The sequence below is a fragment of the Parus major genome, chromosome 8 (genome assembly GCF_001522545.3).
Source record: "Parus major isolate Abel chromosome 8, Parus_major1.1, whole genome shotgun sequence".
In the NCBI taxonomy this organism is placed as follows: Eukaryota; Metazoa; Chordata; class Aves; order Passeriformes; family Paridae; genus Parus; species Parus major.
The window spans coordinates 12,563,077-12,581,870 of NC_031777.1; the positions used below are offsets into that span (position 1 = coordinate 12,563,077).

General features: G+C 37.5%; 1 long non-coding RNA gene across 1 annotated transcript in view; it reads left to right on the forward strand.

The window, feature by feature from the left end:
- The first annotated feature begins 1,449 nt into the window (after window positions 1-1,449).
- LOC117244791 overlaps window positions 1,450-18,794 on the forward strand; it is a 55,916-nt gene continuing 38,571 nt past the window's right edge. Inside the window, exon 1 of the long non-coding RNA XR_004498534.1 lies at window positions 1,450-1,538. This is a non-coding gene — a long non-coding RNA (uncharacterized LOC117244791). The remainder of the gene's footprint in view (window positions 1,539-18,794) is intronic.

Here is an 18,794-nt window from a genome sequence, read left to right on the forward strand (position 1 = left end):
TATAGTGAAAACAAATATTTGCAATTTGCACCATGTAGTACAACATGTTAGATCTGATACAGCCTAAAAGAATGTCAATGCAAATGGTTTTTATAAATTTCCACGTGCAGCTCCTGCAGAATTTAACATGGGCTGGGACCTGAGGGGTCCTTTCTGCAGCCTAGAGGATGGACAGACCTGTGCTGTCTCTTGTTTGCTTCTGGAAGGTTGCTCCAGCTTCCCAGGCTGTTTGTCAGTAGGCAGGGTTTGACTATCTGCCTCTTCCCTGATCATGTCAAGTAAACTACTTATGGAGTGGATGGCCCAACCAAACAACTTTTAAGCATAGTAGTGTGTTCAAAGTATCACAAAAAATAAGCTGCTTTCTCACCTTGCAAAGTTTCCTACTTATTTCCTGTGTGCAGCTACAATATTAAAATCAGTGTTATTAGTCACCTGAGTGTATGCTGTATGATGTAAATAGAGATTGCAGAATCAGGTCCTCATCTGAATTATTGGGAATATAGATTGTATAAATCAGGGACTAAATCAATTATAGTCACTGAAGATGAACCAAAAGCCTTTCTGTTTTTCAACGTGTAAAGAGGTTTTTTTGGGATTTTTTAATTTTTTTTTTTAGTTAGCCTTTACATCTCATACTTGTACCCTTGACAATTTAACTGAACTTATCCAAATTGAGATCTCATAAGATTTTAATTTTGTGGTAAGAGCATAATTAAGATAAGCCATCAAACTGCCCTAAAACACAATCCTTTGTACCCCAGTACTTGGAGTTCATAAAGACATATAGTCCCTAAATGTTTCTCCACAAATCAGCCTGGATTGGATGCTTAAGTAGAGAAAAGGGTATGCTGTGGTAATATATAGTCATAAGAAATTGTTCTTTAAACATTTTGGTTTTAGACTGCAGCTGGCAGTTCATCTTCATCTGCAACCTCCCATTTCTGACTGGGTTTTTGATCAGTCAGGGACGGTATGTAGTTCTGTGTCACATAACCCAAGGCATTTTCACACGCCTCTGCAGGGTAGACCAATTTGATTGCAACTTGTAAATTCACCATTTAGGCAAACTGTTATGTAACTGCAGGAAGATGTCTAATCTCCCTTTGCCCTAAGCTGTCACACATAGCTGGATTCTCGGTGACTGCAAAACAGTTATTGAAGGCAATGGTAATTGTGCTGCTCTACCAGCTGAGAACCCAGGCCAAAATATATGTAGAAATCATAAAAACTCTGCTATGGTTTATGATATTTTCTGCTACTTTGATGTTTTGTCCTTCTATATGCCTTTACAGCAGCTTCTAATTTGTACTGTCTGGGTGCAAACAGAATTGAGTTTTTTCTATCAGCTTGCATGTACAGATGTGTTTTCAAAAGTAACTCTTGCTCTCTGCAGTAGGAAAACAAGGAATGGTATAAGAATCCCTTTGGTTTTTGACAGATGAACCTAAAAAAAATGGGCTGGACAGGGCTCTGGCTGCTGCTGAGACTCATCTGGTTTATCAAGATGCCAATGGTGGCACCTGGAGCACTGAAGGGTAAGTGTACTCCAGTGTCTCACCCCAGCCAAACATTGTTACCTCAAAGGCTGGGGTGCACTCAGAGACTGCAGTACTGCTGTTTTCACTGTCAATTCAGTGGTCTGGGTGGGGCTGAATGCTTTTTCCCACCTCCACTACAGCTCTAGTGTAGATAACAGTAGAATGTGCTGCCTACAACAATTAGTGTCTTTGAGCATGGAGTTTGCTCAAACAAAGAAACACCTGAAAGGCCAGGGATGACCTGGCTACCTGAAGCAGTTTATATGGAAGTGTTTTGAGTTTAAATGAGATGAAGGAACTGCAATACAGGTGTGTCAAAAAAAATCTAAATATGGCTGAAGAGGTTAAAATTAGCATTTACTTGCACTGGTAGTATCTTATTTTGCTACTCTTAGATGATATCATTCAATGAGAGTAGAATTGCAGCAGTTAAATGGATGGCAAGTGTTAACATCTTTAAGGCCAGTGATTCTGCTTTTCTCTTCCCACCTGTTAGAGCTTAAGTTTTTGTTTTGACTACTGAGCTGTAATCCAGTGCAGGTCTGTGCTATCATTTTGTTGATACTTCTAGAAATAAAAAAAAGGAATTTATGTAATCTTTAAGTAAAGAAACTCTCATGCTATAAATGGTGCTATATCCTGAGCTCTAATTTAAACACCACTGAATAATAAGCACTGTATGTTTATTTATATATATACATATATATAATATATATACATATACATAATATATATATGTGTGTGTGTATAAAATTTATTATCCATTCTCATCCATTTATTATCCATTCTAATTTAATCACAAGTACTAAATATCTCTCTGGAATAGATAGGCTATTTATTGAATGTGAATATTTTGCAGGTGATTTTTTAAGTTTTAGGGAAAGCAATTATTTTGTTTAATTATTTGGATAAAGAAATTACTTAACTAAATAATAATAATGTTTTATTTCCGTTACTATTAAATGAAATAATTAGTATGTTAATCGAAACACATCCTTTGTCACAAAAAGCAACGTAAGAAATGCTTTTTTCAGTGTAGTTTGGGGTTGCATTGTAGAAACGTCTCTGTGAAACCAATAGACCTGCGGCCTGTGCTCCCACCAGGGGGCAGGACGAGACAAAAATTAAGGTGTGTCAAAGCGACAAACCCAACAGCCCTGCTCTTAAGCCCCCCCAACCTCAATTTTTCCAAAGGTACAAGCTCTGCAGCTGTATGATTATCTAAGTGAAAGCAAGTATTCTGATTTTTGGTTTGCTTTCTTTATTTTTGAAGGGGAGTTATGTAAACAATGCTTAGCTTCTGTTTCAATGAATATATACATCACTGCGTCTGAGGTACTGTATGTCCTCAGAAACAGAACTCCTATGGTCTGTTTATAGAAGCACTTTTTAACTATGTAGAGCTATATAATAAATCTGTTTGTTTCACACCTTGTAAAAATGTCGTTCTTTAAATTCCCTCTGCAGTGTTTTAGCTATCACTTTTCTTAAACAAAATTGGAAGATAGATACTGCAATTCAGGACTCTAGCATTATATTATTCTTCGTAAAAAACAACATAGTAGGAGCCTGAGGCTTGTCATATGCCCAATTGCAGAACTCTGACGTCTTAAGTGTTTCTTGTGTCTAGGAATAATGCAGAAGTAGCCTACTTTCTAAGATATTGCAGTGACCCACTTGTGCTCTGATGGGAGCAGATCACTGACTGAAGGCTGTTTAGCCCAGCCATAAGTCACGCTTTGCTATGAGGAACAAAACTCAGTGCAAAAACTAGGTTTGTTCATGAAAGTGGAGGCGCTTGTAATGAATGCTGTTCATAATTAATTATAGCCCGATCCCAGGTGATTTGAGTACTCATCTCAGAGCAAGAAAATTGTGAGAGACTTTTGAGTAATTACACCACAAAATTTAATATCTGTAAAAGGTGAGAATCATTTGAGACTAGAAATATGTCATCTAGTTACCAGGCCATTCCAAACCACCAGCTGAGGTGTGAAGCCTGCAACAGGTACCTGTGGGTTACTAACAGTCATGATTTTACATGTATAATACCACAGGAACAAATTGTCATACACCAGCAACTGTGCGGAGAGGAATCGGGTTTTCATCCCTCATGGCTTTGGCAGTGAAAAAGCAACTTAAAATTTCCTTCAGGTTTGCTGAAGGAAAGGCTTAAAGATTGTGTTTTAGCAGTCACCAGCAAAGCAGTGCTCCCCTTGCTTAAGAGAAAAAAAATCTCTTTATGACCTGAAATTAAAAACTCCAGTAACTTGAGTATATCCAGAGTTTTTGTTTTTCATTTAAACTTTATACTTCAATATTGCATTTGGCTTGAGAGATAAATTATTCAGGTAGGTCAGCTGTGTCAAACAGGCAGTTAGAATAAATGCAAACAGATGTGGAAGGTCTGAATGCTCAGGGGAATAAATAACTGCATGGAGGCTGATATATGCTATTTCTTACCTATCAGTTCTAAATTGAAACTGTGAATCTCAGCACTGTGCTCTGCCCTGTCAAAACCTAAACAGCTGCTTTGGGTGGTGGTGGGTTGTATTGATGAAAGTATTTACAGGAAGTGGCCCCTGTGCTGGAGTCAAGTAACACCTCTGTCACAATGACATGTTTGTGATCATCTGCCAGTTCTTTTCCAAAGCTGCCAGAGACTTTGAATATGTTTCTTCTATGTATCTTTGAGATGTTTTCTGCATTCCATAACTCAGAACTATAGGAAGAAAAGTAAAAGTCCAGAGTCTGGAACACTTCATAACCTGTACTTTTAGGAGTACACAGACTCACAAAGTAGTGCAGGCTGAGTAGGATCCAGCATCCAGCCCAACCCACTTCTCAGAGCATGATCTATACTGAGTTCAAGGCAGGTTCCTAAGATTTTTGAGGCCTCCAAGTCTGGAGACTTCTTGACAACCCATTTTACTGCTTCCTGTCCTGCCACTATCAAAAACTATTTTCCTAATCAAGTCAGAACCTTCCATTTTAGTTCATGGTAAGAAAAGGCAGAGAGGTTAACCAGTGTACCTAATGTTAAATACTTCAGTAGCACCTTAAGTAGTTAAAGTGAGAATTCTAACAGCACTGGGATAAGAGAACAATCTGAAAAAATAGTCCCCTTCAGAATATTTTAGATTGAGAGCAAGAAATAACTTTTCTAATCTGAATACTCTTTTTCTTCTAACTGCTGGGCCTAAAAGCTGTCAAGCATGAGTTTAAAAGGAATCTGGATTTCAGTAGCTGTTGGAAGATGTAAATACAAGTATTTCTTATGATGAATTAGCTTTTATCTGATATTTTTCTAAACTTCATTGGATCAAAACATTTTAATAGATTCTTGGCTTCTCAAATAAAATTTTATTATTTTTAATATAGAGAGAAGCTTTAAAGGATGATTACAGCTAAGGGCTTATGTAATAGTAGGCAACATTTCCTCAAATAAATCTTTGCTTTAGAGCAGTGACTTGAGGATGCCTAAATTGTTATTTTTAATCCAAGTGCTCATATTAGTATGAACTGTATGAATTCTTCCTATGAGAACAAACATATGGGAAATAATATAAGAGATTATATGTAATCTGATGTGTTTTAATGAAGAGAAACCTCATAGTCAGCACTCGAAACATGTGAGGATAAACCAGATCCTATAGGAGGAATGTGGAGGGGAAAAGCGGTTCCAAAAATACTAGTATCACAGCTAAGAATAACTATTTAAATTTGTTGCATTCAGTGACCATTATTTTTGTACCAAAAAGAAAACCGAAGAGGAGGGATTACTCTTTCTCCTTAGGTGCTTGCGTCTGAGTTTTGATTTGATTCTTTGACTCACTTCCTTCATCCCCTAAGCTAGAGGCAGTTTGCACAAGCTCAGTCAAAGGAAAGAAATTCTGTTTCTTCCCACATCTGTAGACTGATCTTGGAGTCAGGAGGCTCCTATAATTTGGGACTAGTCATCTGCAGTGGACAAAGAGAACAGTACAGGCTGTACAGTTTGCAGGGTGCGCCTAAAGCCTTGGTATTCTGGTGGCCAGGAGGCAAAAGGGGAAGTACTGCACACCAACATACATGGACTCTCATGAACTGCAGGATCATGAGGGAGTGGAATTTGGTACATTTCCACATTATCCTTACTAAATTATCATGTTGAGCATTACTTTTCATGGATTGAAGAGAAGATTTTCATGGCCTGAAGAGCAGATTTGCACGTGGCAAAACTGCAGTGCATTGCACTGTGTTCATTTTGTGGTCTTTTGTGTTTGTGGTCTGATGTGGCTGTGTCAAGGCCCATAAGCTGTGGTTTCACATATATCTACTTCTCAGCCCCATCAAGATGTGAATTACAACACTCTTCATTAAATATCTAATGATATTATCATATACCTCTTCATGCCTTATGACTTAGGGAGAATGCTTCCCATTGTGAAAAACATGCAATGTGGACATACTGTTTCCTTGGGACAAAGGGGAATACAGGATATAAAAATAATCTATAGATACATACATATTGTGGAGTAGGAATCTTTATTTTTTCCTCCTTTGTCTTTCATTTCTTTTATTACTTTAGTATTGTGTGTAACATATTTTATAGAATAAATGTATTTAATGTTGATTTAACTGAGAAAATGTAGAGGATAAAATTAAAGACAAAAATCCAACAGAAAGGCTATAGATATCTTCTTGGCTTGCAGATATCTTCTTCAGTGCTGTTTCCATGGAAATTATTTATAGTGCCTGGAGGGAGTGAAGTGCAGGTCACAGATCCGCAGAGCTACAGTAGGCTTTCAGCCCAGTTAGGCAGAAGCTGACAACAACAAATGGGCATGTCTTTGAATGGAGCTCTTCTGCTTTCAGAGGAAAATGTAATCTCTTATAAAAATGTGTCTTTGAAAGAAAAATATTAATCTCTATGGCAGTTTGGGGTGAAATTGGAACCAAGAGCTGTCAGTTTTCATAATGGAAACAGCTTCAAACTCTCTTCTTCGATCTCCCCTCCCCCCCTGCTGCTTGAAGTCATTAAGGGCTTCATCACATTTATTAGAGCAGAATTCTAAGTACCATTTCAGATAATCACTGTGTATTCCAGTTTGGCTAATTATTTTACTTCTTGAATATCTACCTGGAACATGTTCAAACAGAGCACAATAGAGAAATCTGGCGAGTGTTAAGGATATTGCCAGTCATCAAGAAGCATATTCTGCTTTTTTATTTACGTAAAAATGCATCTTATATAAAATATTAAGCACATATGGAACATTTTTATATATTATATTTATGTATATTGCATGTATATGTATTTTTTCTTCTCAAAGACTTACAAAAATATGTTATATAACAATTTATGTGACGACTTTTCATAGAAATGAATGCTTTGTACAAAAATTTTTTTGTAAAGAAGGGTGTACAGATATGTGCACTGCAGTTTGAATTAGGAGTATCACTCTTGTTTTGTCACAGATTATTTGGCAGTATTCTCTTTAAGAATTTTGAAACCAAAAGAAATTTGTTCTTTTCTTAATTAACTTTTTTTTTCCTTTTTCTCCATCTCTTCCTAACTTATTAGAGAACAAGGAACACTCCCTGTACTCTTAAAGATTATGGTATGCCTAGGCAGACTGTCTGTGAAGCAGATACTGTGTAAGTAGCTACAGTATAAGAGTGTGTGACCAGGCACTGTTTTTTCCATTTTGCTGGAGAAATGCAGGATATTCAATATAGTAGTTAGTCACTTCAGAATTAGTTCATCTATATTCCAGGAAAAGAATAAATTTAGGAGGAAAGCAGTGAAATGGAATGTCCTGATAATTATTTTTTTTTAGGATGGGAAATATTTGCACTAAGAATGTTACTATTTCTCATTTGACTTTCCTCTCATTCACCTTTGAATTTGAAAATACAAATGATTGAATATTAGTGATCACAGTGAAGTGTTTAAGTAACAGCTCTACAGATATGAATCAAATTCAAATTGGTTAAGATGCAATCCCTGATTTTAGGTCTTGATTCAAACTGGTTTTCAGCTTTATTTTAGTATCTGAAAGGTTCTATCTACTGTAATGTGATACTCTTTACTGTAACTTCTTAGCCAAATGAACTGGGAAGGTCAGGAGATAATGAAGGTATTGAAGCAGGCCATGTCTGCTGGTTATATCAAGCAAGTAACTTCTGTGATAACCTAAATGCAGTGAGAAGACTCATTATTGCACATGAATCACAGAATGGGTACGAATGGAAGGGACCGCATTGGGTCATCTGGTCCAGCCTTCCTGCTGAAATGATCCTAGAGCACATGGCACAGGATTGTGTCAGATGATTCTGGAATATCCAGTCAGGGAGACTCCACACCCTCTCTGGTCAATCTGTTCCAGTGCATGGTCAGCTGCACAGGAAAGAAGTTCTTCCTCATATTCAGGTGGAGCTTCCTGTGCCTCTGTTCATGCCCATTGCCCCTGTCCTGTTGCTCAGCACCACCAAGCAGAGCCTGGTGCATCCTCTGACACCTCCCTGCAGATACAGACATTGATGAGGTCCCCTCAGTCATCTCTTTCTGGCTAATAGCCCCAGCTCCCTCAGCTTTTCCTGGTGAAATGCTCCAGTCCCTCTTTTGTCTTTGTCAACCTCTGCCAGACCCACACCAGGAGCTCCCTGTCTGTCTTGTACTGAGGAGCCCAGAACTGGTCGCAACTCTCCAGATGTGCCTCACTGGGGCTGAGTAGAGGGGCTGGGTCACCTCCCTCAACCTGGAGCCATGTTCCTCCTGACTGACACAGCATAATATGAGCTCATGTCATCCTCAGCTTCTCAGAAGGAAAGGAAAATATTGAATTGTATCAAAAGTATTGAAAGTATTCTGTTTCTACAACAATGTAGTGACAAAGTCTCTCTAATCCCCTCCCCACTTCACAAATTTTTAACTTTCTTTTTATTTGGTAGATACTCTTAAAATTAGAACAGTGTTTCTAACAGGTCAGTTAGGTAGGCCACTTGACCACTCAGGTATAAATATCTTAGGGATGTCTGCTGACTGGAGGTTAAATATTAACCACAACCTAGAAATTCAGCACTCACCTCATTAATCCATTTGAAACCATCTGTCATAAAAAGTTGCAATATGTGACACCACTTTTTTCCCCCTTTGGCATCTGCCAATTGCTTGTAATCTCAGGAAAATGTGTTGTTAAATTCAGTAATTTTGCAGCCGTGCTTTTGTCAGTTTAGATATCTTGGCTAATATTTATTAAAATTGCTTTTGATAATGTAGCTCACTTTGAAATCTCTTCTGTATGGCAGTAAACAATTCTTCCTTTGTGTTGTTTTTCTTGTTGGGACGGACTGTTCTGAACAGCAGTAGGCACAAAGCTGTTGTCCCTAGGAGATGCTCTGGGGGGAAAAAAAGAGCAAGACAAACACAGGCCATATGGCCCCTTCCTGTGCAAAATGTGTTCAGATTCCCACAGTGGCATGGAGTGGGTTTGGAAGGAAATACCTTAAATATGCAGGAACATGCATGGTGTGGTCCATTCCTATAGGCATGGATGGGATGCAGAGAGCAGTAGGAGTTGTGAACCTTTCCTAACAGGCAGGGTGAAAGGAAAATTGAGTACTGAGCAGAGTAAATCTGTATGTGCTGCTAGGATATCATGTTGTTACAGACTGAATGCCAGCCTCTGTCTTTCTTACTGTGGTAAGAAATTCAGCAGCTGAAAATTTCATCTGTTGTTACCTATGGTGGTATGAAAATGTAGAATACTTAGCTCTCAAAGACTTACTTTGACATTGATGGGAATAACTGCTGTGAGTAAAAGCACTGATACACCATCGTGGCTGCCTGAACAGAGCACACCGTGGCATCACAATACTCTTTGACATGCAGTAGCCTGCTTAGATCCCTGCTGATCCTTTTGCATAGCTATTAAAATAATCTTTATTCTTGATCATAATGAGCAAGATGGACTCCTATACTTTTTGAGACATGTTCATTTATTTCTTTTTCTCATTGTGCTTTGAATCTCCCTTTAAGAGAAGGCTTAAGACAGTGACAGCCTTCTGAAAAATAAATTTTTAAAAGAGCATTAATTACAGTATTAGTTTTTTGCAAGTCTTTTATATAGCCTTTTCCAGCACTGTAAAAAACCCCTTTTTTTCTTTTGTAAATGGAAATAGAGAAATTCTTTCTATCTATATTTTGCCCTCAAATTCCTATGCATATAATTGCAGTAGTAGTTTCCTAATAGTTTATTTTTTTGATCTACAAAAATCCTGAATATACGCAGTCAGAACCCAGAGTCCTCTATATGAGAGGAGCTCCAAAATTTCATTTCATAGGAATGAAGCAATATTTTATTAAATATTTTATATTTAACCCTAAGATACTTCTATTCTGAAGGGATCCCTATTCTTTCAATTGTATAGCAACTGTATTTGTGTTGAAGTGTAATAATACCATAGTAAAGCTGAGTGGTTTCAACTCCATTGTCAGGATAAGGTTTTGCCATAGTACATCTTCTTATTTATCTTACACTTTGCTAAGGAGTAGTTTTTAATTGCTAACTGGTTAACCACCAGGTGTCTTAGTTTAGTATCCATTGTTTGCACCTCCTTGGGGCTGATGGAACTTGCCTGCTGGACATCAGTACACTGCTTAGCTGCACAGTTAGTGAGAAGGGAAGTCTTCTCTGATGAAAAATTTGCAATGAATTAGTTTTGTGTTTTGTTTTTTCTCTGAGGTGCTAATTGAAGCTTAGCAGTAAAAAAAAACCAGATTAACAGTGATTAGTGCAAACTCTCACAGACACGTATACCCACTTCAGAAAATTTTACTAATTTAACAACTTTGTTGGCTTTTGTTTTCTATTGCATCAGATTAATATCTATTCTATTTCAACAAACTGAAATATAATACTGTACAAAAAATGTAGGGTAAACAGGTTTTTTTCAGCCAATGACTAGCCATGTGCTTATCAGCCAAGCAAAATGCTGCCCATTAATGTAAATACTGCTTCTAGACTTAGTTTTGAACACTACTGTCTGTATTTTTTTTAAATTTAGCCAGGCAGGCAGAGTGAGTCTTCCAAAATACATTTAACAGAGATTACTTCATAAATTAATTTAACACAGTTGTCCCAAATTTTTTAAGGACAGTAAGATGTGCGTCCCTGATGAAATATTCAGGAGAAATTTGTTGCTCTGCAAAGTTCTCTACTAGTCATTACTGTGTGGTAGCTCTTCTGAGACATAAAATACCTGATATATGAGATTTTCTTGTAGCACTTCAGCTTCACTACTCTTTCTCTAGAGCTTATTTAATAGCAGCTTGTGTTGAACCATTATGAAAAAATATCTACTCCTGTGTTTGCATAGCCAATTCATATGAGCATAAATGAGAAGAAATGATAATTTTTCTACTGGTTACTGCTCTTGTGAGGAGTACTTGTTTCTATAGTAATTATTTTATTTTCTTTGTCTCTATATGATTTTAAAGTATCAGTTCAGCACCTTGTACACATGAACAAGATGATAGTGTGCACTCTGAATAATCTAGGCAAATAAATATTCAGATATGTTTGCAGAAGGGTGTGTTTGAGAGGAAGAGCACCTAGTGTAATCCAAAGTGACCACAGGTAATGCAGTTACATGGATGTGTCAGTTGTCTGTTGTCCAATTGGCACACAAAACTTAAATTTTCTATTACAGTTCCAGGATAATTATGGATTAGGGTTAAACCTAACCCTATGCAGCTCCCTGACATGAACAGGCTTGGTCAGTCCCAAAACAGAGCATGTTTGCCGTTGAAATCAAATGCAGTCAGTTGCTCTTGGATTCTCTTAATTAAGGCTGTCACTGAAGGCGTGGGAGAGAAACTGAAGATAAATTGTATAACTGCCTTCAGCTCAGGTCTGTAATAGTAATTATACATGGAAGTACATGAAGCAGAATGATTAATTTTTCTGGTTATGACTCAAGCCTCACTCTGGACTTGTCCTAAGGACTGTTTTACATGAGCTATCTGCAAATGGCTGTCTGGTTTATGTTAAAGCGTTATTTGGGATGGGATGGCAAAAGTGACCAGATGTGATGCTAAATGGAATCATTCCTTTAGGTAAAGTACAAGCTGGTCTGTCTTAGTTGTACTGGTCTAGTAACCTAGCTAAGATCAGGAGGATTTTTTGCCTTTTGAATTACAATAGAATATTTAAATTGGAGGGAACCTATAATTATGATCTTATCTAAATGCCTGGACAGCTGAGGGCTGACCAAGGGTCAAAGCCAGTTATTAAGGGCGTTGTCCAAATTTTGAGATGCTGCCAGGCTTAGAGTAGCAACCACCTCTCTAGGAAACCTGAGCCAGTGCAGGACCACCCTCTCAGTAAACAAGTGCTCCCTCATGTCCAGTCTAAACCTTCCCTGGCACATCTTTCAACAATTCCCATGTGTTCTATCATTGAATACCAGGGAGAAAGTATCAGCACCTTCCTCTGCACTTCCCCTCCTCCCAAAGCTGTACAGGGCAATGAGCTCACCCCTCAGCCTCCCTTTCTGCAAACTAGACAAGCCCAAAGTCATTTACTGCTCTCAAAGGATGCTCCTGCCCTTTCCCCAGCTTTGTTGCCCTGCTCTGGATGCATTTGAGTAGCTTCACATCCTTCTGAAATGATGGAGCCCAGAGCTGCACACAGCACTCCAGGTGAGGTTGTACCAAAGCTAAATACAGTAGGAGAATTGTCTCTCTTAACAGATTGAATTGTGTATAGAGAAGAAAACATTGGTCACATCTTTACAACTGCAAAGGAGGCACCTTGCCATTATTGCATCTTATTGCAATGATTAAGTTACAGACATATCTGGTCAAACCTCAAAGCATGGTTAGACATCAACTCAGACCTCATGGCTCAAGGCTTTGTTCAGTCTTGAAAATTTCTATGGAGGGAGATGGCACAGATTCCTTGGGAGACCTGTTTCATTACCTGATTGTTTCACAGAGGGAAAGTCCCTCCTTAAAACCAGCCTGAATCTCTCTTGCTTCAGTTTATTCCCACCACCTCACACTTTCCTGCTATGCACCAATGTAAAGGTCCTGGCTCTGCCTCCACGAGAATCTGCTTGCAGGCCCTGGCAGGTTGCCAGTGAATTGGAAGATGTTTGAAGCACCATTTGTTTATTTCACCCGTGTCCCTCCCCAATGTTACGTAATAGTATGTGAAACAGCATTTGCATCTAACAAGATGCAGTGAAGCATCCCTGAGTATTTTTTATTTTTAAATCTCAAGCTTTCATAAATTCAGGTTTTATAGGAGGAATAAGCAGGTAGTATTTTTTCTTTCTTACAAACTCTTGAGTGTATGTGAAAGAAATGAAAAAGAAATAGGAAAAAAACCCCAAAACACAACAAACAAACAAAACCCAACAAAACCAAACCAAATCAAAAGTTAATAGGTAACTTTTTATTTTTCTTGCATTTTTAATTCCATTCACACTAGCATTCAGTCTGGATGTGAAGTGTGCATGAGAGGATGTTGGTGAAATGCCTCTCATAACAGAGGTATTAATGTGTTCACAACCAATGAAGTCTTAATGCTTCCCTTTCACATTTGGTGTACCTGAATATAAGGGTGACTTTAAAATTAGGATCTCAAGTATAACAAGGTAATGACTGTTTTGTAGTTATCTACATTTTAACTCTTTAGATCTGTTTGTTCCTCGGTAAAAATGTACAGTCAGATAAGGAATAACACTAATTCCAGGGCTGGAAGTTTTATATCTTTGATTATAAAGAGTGTTACTAAAAGCAGAGTGAGACAAATTTTATGTCTCACACCAGTGGCTGACTTTCTATATCTGTTATTAATGAATTGTAACTGTTTATATCAGCACTGAGTGTGGTATCATGAGTTTAGTTAGTAAATTCAGTATCTGTTGGATGAGTTTGATATATAGCAATACATTAACTAAACAAAGTTATAGAACTGTGGAAATGTAAAATAGTGACATATATAAGCCCTACTCCAAATTATTTTAATGTGGATTTGAGTCTTAGACCTCAAGCTTACCCTGTAACAGAACCTGGCTTATTTTTTGACAACCTTCCACCCCCCAAAAAAAGAAGGAAGTGATACATGCACTGTGATTGTGTTTACTTGAGAATACTAGAGTGTGTGCAACAAGTACAGTAATCTTTGAATATTTGTGAGTTCAATGGAAAAGCTAAAGATCCATCATATAAAGGAGAACAAATTGTTTTCATAGAAGGGCACAGCAGGAGCCTCATTGTCCCCTCATGAATTCAAATGCTCATGCACGTTACTGCCTAGAACATGCAGAGAACAGGCCTATCTCTGATTATTTGATTTGTACACAGAAGTTCACTCATTGCATACACACACCAAAATACAACAATGCAAACAGAGAAGGTGTGTATCAAACAGCCCCCACCCTCTTAATCGTTTCAGTGGAAGTAAAAATATGGGGGTAGAAGATGCTCTTACTTCTTAGCTTCTGAGCTTAGACCTGGATGCTGATTGTTTAGATGTCCTTGAACAGAATTTTTCCTTCCAGTCTTCAGCTGGCTGCAATTATATTTCTATCATCTTTATTTTTAATATGTGCTGATTTTTTATTTTTTAAAAATCTTACTAAATATGAAAGCAGAGGCAAGGAAAAACATCTGCTGTAGAAAATATTCTGAATTGCAGTTTAGAGAGCTTATGAATACAGTAGGCTTAATGCTTGCACAAAACTGTGTGGGTGGCACACTGTCAAGTGCAGACAGTGGTGGGAGATTCCAGTATGGAAATCTTTTTTTAATGGTAGTGAAAAGATCAAAGAAAAATTATTTGGAGGAAAAAGGCTTGATTTGGAGGGAGAAAATAGCATGTTGGACACAAATTAAATTACCGTATGGATTTGGACAGATATGACATGATTAAAAATCCATGTAGTTAATCCACCAGGTCTTTAATAAAGCTCATTACCATCATGTGAGAGAATTCCTGCTGAGAACTTTGGGTTGATTAAATATTAACCTATGGATACCAGGGAACTGGCCTTTTATTTCTAAAATCTGAATTTCTCATGCCAATCAATGAACAAGGAAGGATTTGAAAATTCAGCCATGCTTTTTCTTCACTACTGAACCCATGTGTTTTCTGATGCTTTTGTCATTGTTTTCAGCTCTTTCATTAGTGCTTTTACCTGGCTTCAATGTTGCTATGTCTACCATCTGGGTCTCTAGCTAGAGCTCAGGAAATAATAACAGAAAGTGAGAAACAGATGATTGGGTTGAACAAAATAAATGTTGGGCTCTGACAGAATGTAAAAGATTGTACTTGTTATCAGAACATTCTTCTGATTTCCAATATAAATGCCAGCTAATATGTGTGTTCTGTAGACCTGCCTGCCAAATTTGTTGGATTTGGAAAAAAAAATTTCTTGCCAGTTGCTGTATACTTAGCCTGCCTGTCATTATCTCTCTCAGCATTTTTTTCCCAGTGATTGTGCATTTTACAGAAGTACAAAAGACAAGCAATTTAAAGGACTTTTTGTGTATAAGATACTCTACAAGCAACTTCCTTGCTGGAAATGAAGTGATTTTGTGGGACAATTTTCTCCCCTACATATAACATTTATGCCACAAAAGTCATGATTGTGAAGATAAACTTCTTATTTACTGATGCATCAATTAGAGTGAATAAAAGCATGACTTTGTATATGGTTTCAAGCAAGCCAAGCAATTTTTAATAGGAACAATTTCTGTACAGCAGGCCAGGAAATTGTTTTTTCTATCCCTATAAATACTCGCTATTTAAATACCTTCTTTCTCATAATGAAATTTGGACAATTTAAAATTTCTTGAAACATCTAATTGAAATGACTTTGAAATATTGAATTTATTTCTTATCCTCATTTTATATGCTAAGTTTGTATATGTACAGATATAAAAATAAATTCTAACCAGATACAGTATTTTCTGTGTTTTGAAAAAGTAGCATAAACTATTTGGATACCCATAGATATTTTTCCACTTCTCTTAACCAAGAAATACTTTTTCACAAAATGTTTTTGCTCTGAAAATACCATATTTTTAATTAAAAATATTTAGTCAAAGACTTCTCATCTACCTGCATGACAGACTTCAGTGTTATATCCATTTCTGAGCCAACCAATACTAGATTTGTTTACTGATGTTTAATTTTAAAAAAAGGAGACAATATTTACCATATTTTGAATTATTTCAGTATACTGAGCAGACCCACTATTTTACTGATCTTTGCAGTAGTTTAATCACCAAAATATGATAATTAAAACTTGTGTCAGAGGTTTCACATTGGCACAGTACTGAATTATCTAGGACAGGTTATGCCTATGCTAAAGGTGGCCTTAATACAAAAAATAATTGACATCTGCAAGTAATATAGAAGTGAGAAGGTAATATTCTCTGTAGCAGAGAGTATTACCTTCTCACTCCTAGCTACATGCCTTGATTTTGCTCATTGAGAAAATGTTCTCTGAAATAGCTAACAAGACACTTGAATTGTGATGACAGATGTGTCTCTAGGTCAACAGCGTCCATGACCGGTGCACCTTGTTAGTCACACCAGCAAACAGGGGCTGAGCAACAAGGGGATGTCACCTGGTGTAGTTGCTGGGCTGTTGGATCTTCAGACTCCTGGCATTGTTCATGGGGAGAGGGATGACCTTCCAGGTGTCATGTTTGAGGCAGGGCTCAAGGGCTGAGAATTGCCCTCTGTAAAAACCTGCATTTTTCTGTCAGCTGTAGAAATTGTAGGGTCATCTGGTAGAGATAGGACCAAAGGTGAGGGCATAAATATTCCTTCATGGATTAGCATCCTGCAGCAGGAGACCCTGACAGGCTGAGAGCCTTGGGACCCTTGTCAGGAGAGCAGGGCCATGTGGCAGTCCCATGCACAGGAGATACAACCTGACTGCACTAAGCAGGCAACTTAGGCAGTACAGGAGCAGTTTCTCTGTACTTTCACTGTAGCTATTTTCTAGATGGACTACTGCTGTATCTCTTATCTGAGACACGGCTGGGTCCTGGAGAGCTTTGACATGTACCATGAGGCAACCCTTTTTTTCATGATACTGCCTGCAGTGTTCTAGATAACTGCTGGAATTGCTAGTTTAGTTTTTAGATCCTTCCAAGTGGAAACAAAAGAACCAGAAATAAAGATGTATTCTTTGTGTGTATTGCATGCTAGATACTGTGGCCTGCAACACACCTATTTAGGGAAGGCCACCCACAAATCAGCTCTAAAGTCTCTGCTAGTTTAATTAATGAAGTCCATCAGCCGTCATAATTTTTTCATCACTTGTTTTCCAAATTATGGTACTTCTAAGATAAGTGAAGCTTCAGACTCTTGCCTAAGCATTCACTTGAGCACTTAAACATTTTATAGGGGATTGGTTGTGTGAAGTAGGACAAGAAGGTGTCAAACATACCAAATGTGTTCTACTTCAGAATTTCTTTTATGTTTCTGAGGTACAGTGCTCTGTTTATGTAGCAATGCTGAGTTCTGGCAGTCTCCTCCAGACTAATTTCTCCCAGCTCCCTTGGGCACTATGCCATACTAAGGCCATGTTGCTTGTGACAAGGAGATGATTTTTTGAAGAAGAGCTTTATTGTCTTTTTGGAATAACAGAAGTTATTGTAGATCAGCAATTTGTCAGGCTCCATTGGCTAGATTTTCAATGAGGTCTCTTCAAAATATACTAAACTAGTATAAAGCCTTAAAGGATCCCAGACAGACTGTTGTCAAATTTTCTGCCAAAGAATGGCATTTAATGAAAGTTTTGCTGTTTCACACCATAACATGGTTAATGTTTTGTAGGTGTGATAAATCCTGATCTCTGAATGGATTAAATTTGTGTCATGGACACCATGGATCAGAATTTGTTCCTCCTGGCTTAGAATTAAAACATTAAGGAGAAGATTTCATGTAAATCCTCACTTAAGGGTGTTAAAGATTAAAGTGAGTTTTTATTAGCATAAATCTCAGTCCCAGTTCTCTGGACTGAGCATACTCAGAACAGCTGTGCATAGGTACCTTCTTTTAGAAACAGCACAGAGAGATTTTCTTAATTCAATGGAACTTGTTGGGACAGCCGACTGTGAAAAGCAAATCTGCCATGACTTCAGGCTATATGGTTCCTTGAGCAGGGAATTAGAATCATTGTGCATTTGCTAAGTGCTAGCAAGGTGCTGTAATAATGAAATCTTGTAAAATAATTCTAATCTTTCTTTGTTTGATCTTTCCCAACTCAGATAATCCTTTTTTGTTGTTCTTTAGTTGAAGTTCTTTATTTTTGAAGTTAATGCAAATTCAGGTATCTAAAAAATAACTAAGTATTATTCAATGCTTTCATAAAATTCAATAGAAAGTGTAAGCAACCAGTGCTCTAGAAAATGAAATTATGCTTCATGAGATTTAGTAGCTAAAATGTAATATCTTTAGTTGCACCATGAATACAAACTAGATAATTAAATAAAGGCTCGACACCAGGTGTCTATGTAGCATTTGTGCTCTACAATTTTGGCGTCACAGCCAAAAAACATGTCTGAAAATGTGGGGAGTGTTCTCAGCTGGGAAGCGAGACTCAGCTTAGTCAAATATCTGGAAGTGGGCTTCTGTATTAAGATATCAGAGCTTTGGTACAAAGTTGTATCAGTATTAAAACAACATTAATGATACTGAAATGTTAAAGAATGCTATCTTTCTATACACAGTGAGGTGTAGTATAGTCATGGCCATCTTGTGGCAAGGTAGTACACTGAAATAGGAGTGCCATTGCTACAATCCCATTTATGGTTAGTTTAAATGTGCATTTATTCCTGACTTGAGACACCAAGGGTAGTACACACAGACACACAGACACAGAGAGACAGACACACAAACACACACACACACACACACACACACACACACACACACACACACACACTGCATTTTCTAGTATTTGCAGAAACCCCAAATTTTATTTTAATTTTAGACTAAAATATAGTAATCTTTCCTTTATTCCAATCAAAATCAGCATCTCCATATTAGTTTATGCATCCTAGTGTGTATTAGATGTATCTGTTAAAGAAAAATAAGACTTCAGGACTTTAACTGGTCAAATAATTTTCCTAATGCTGTGGATTTTCTTCTTTCTGATGTATCTAAATTGCCTTCTCCACTTTTCACATATGTTATTTATAATACTGTTTACATGTGTTTCTGGTGAAGCTGTGTTGAA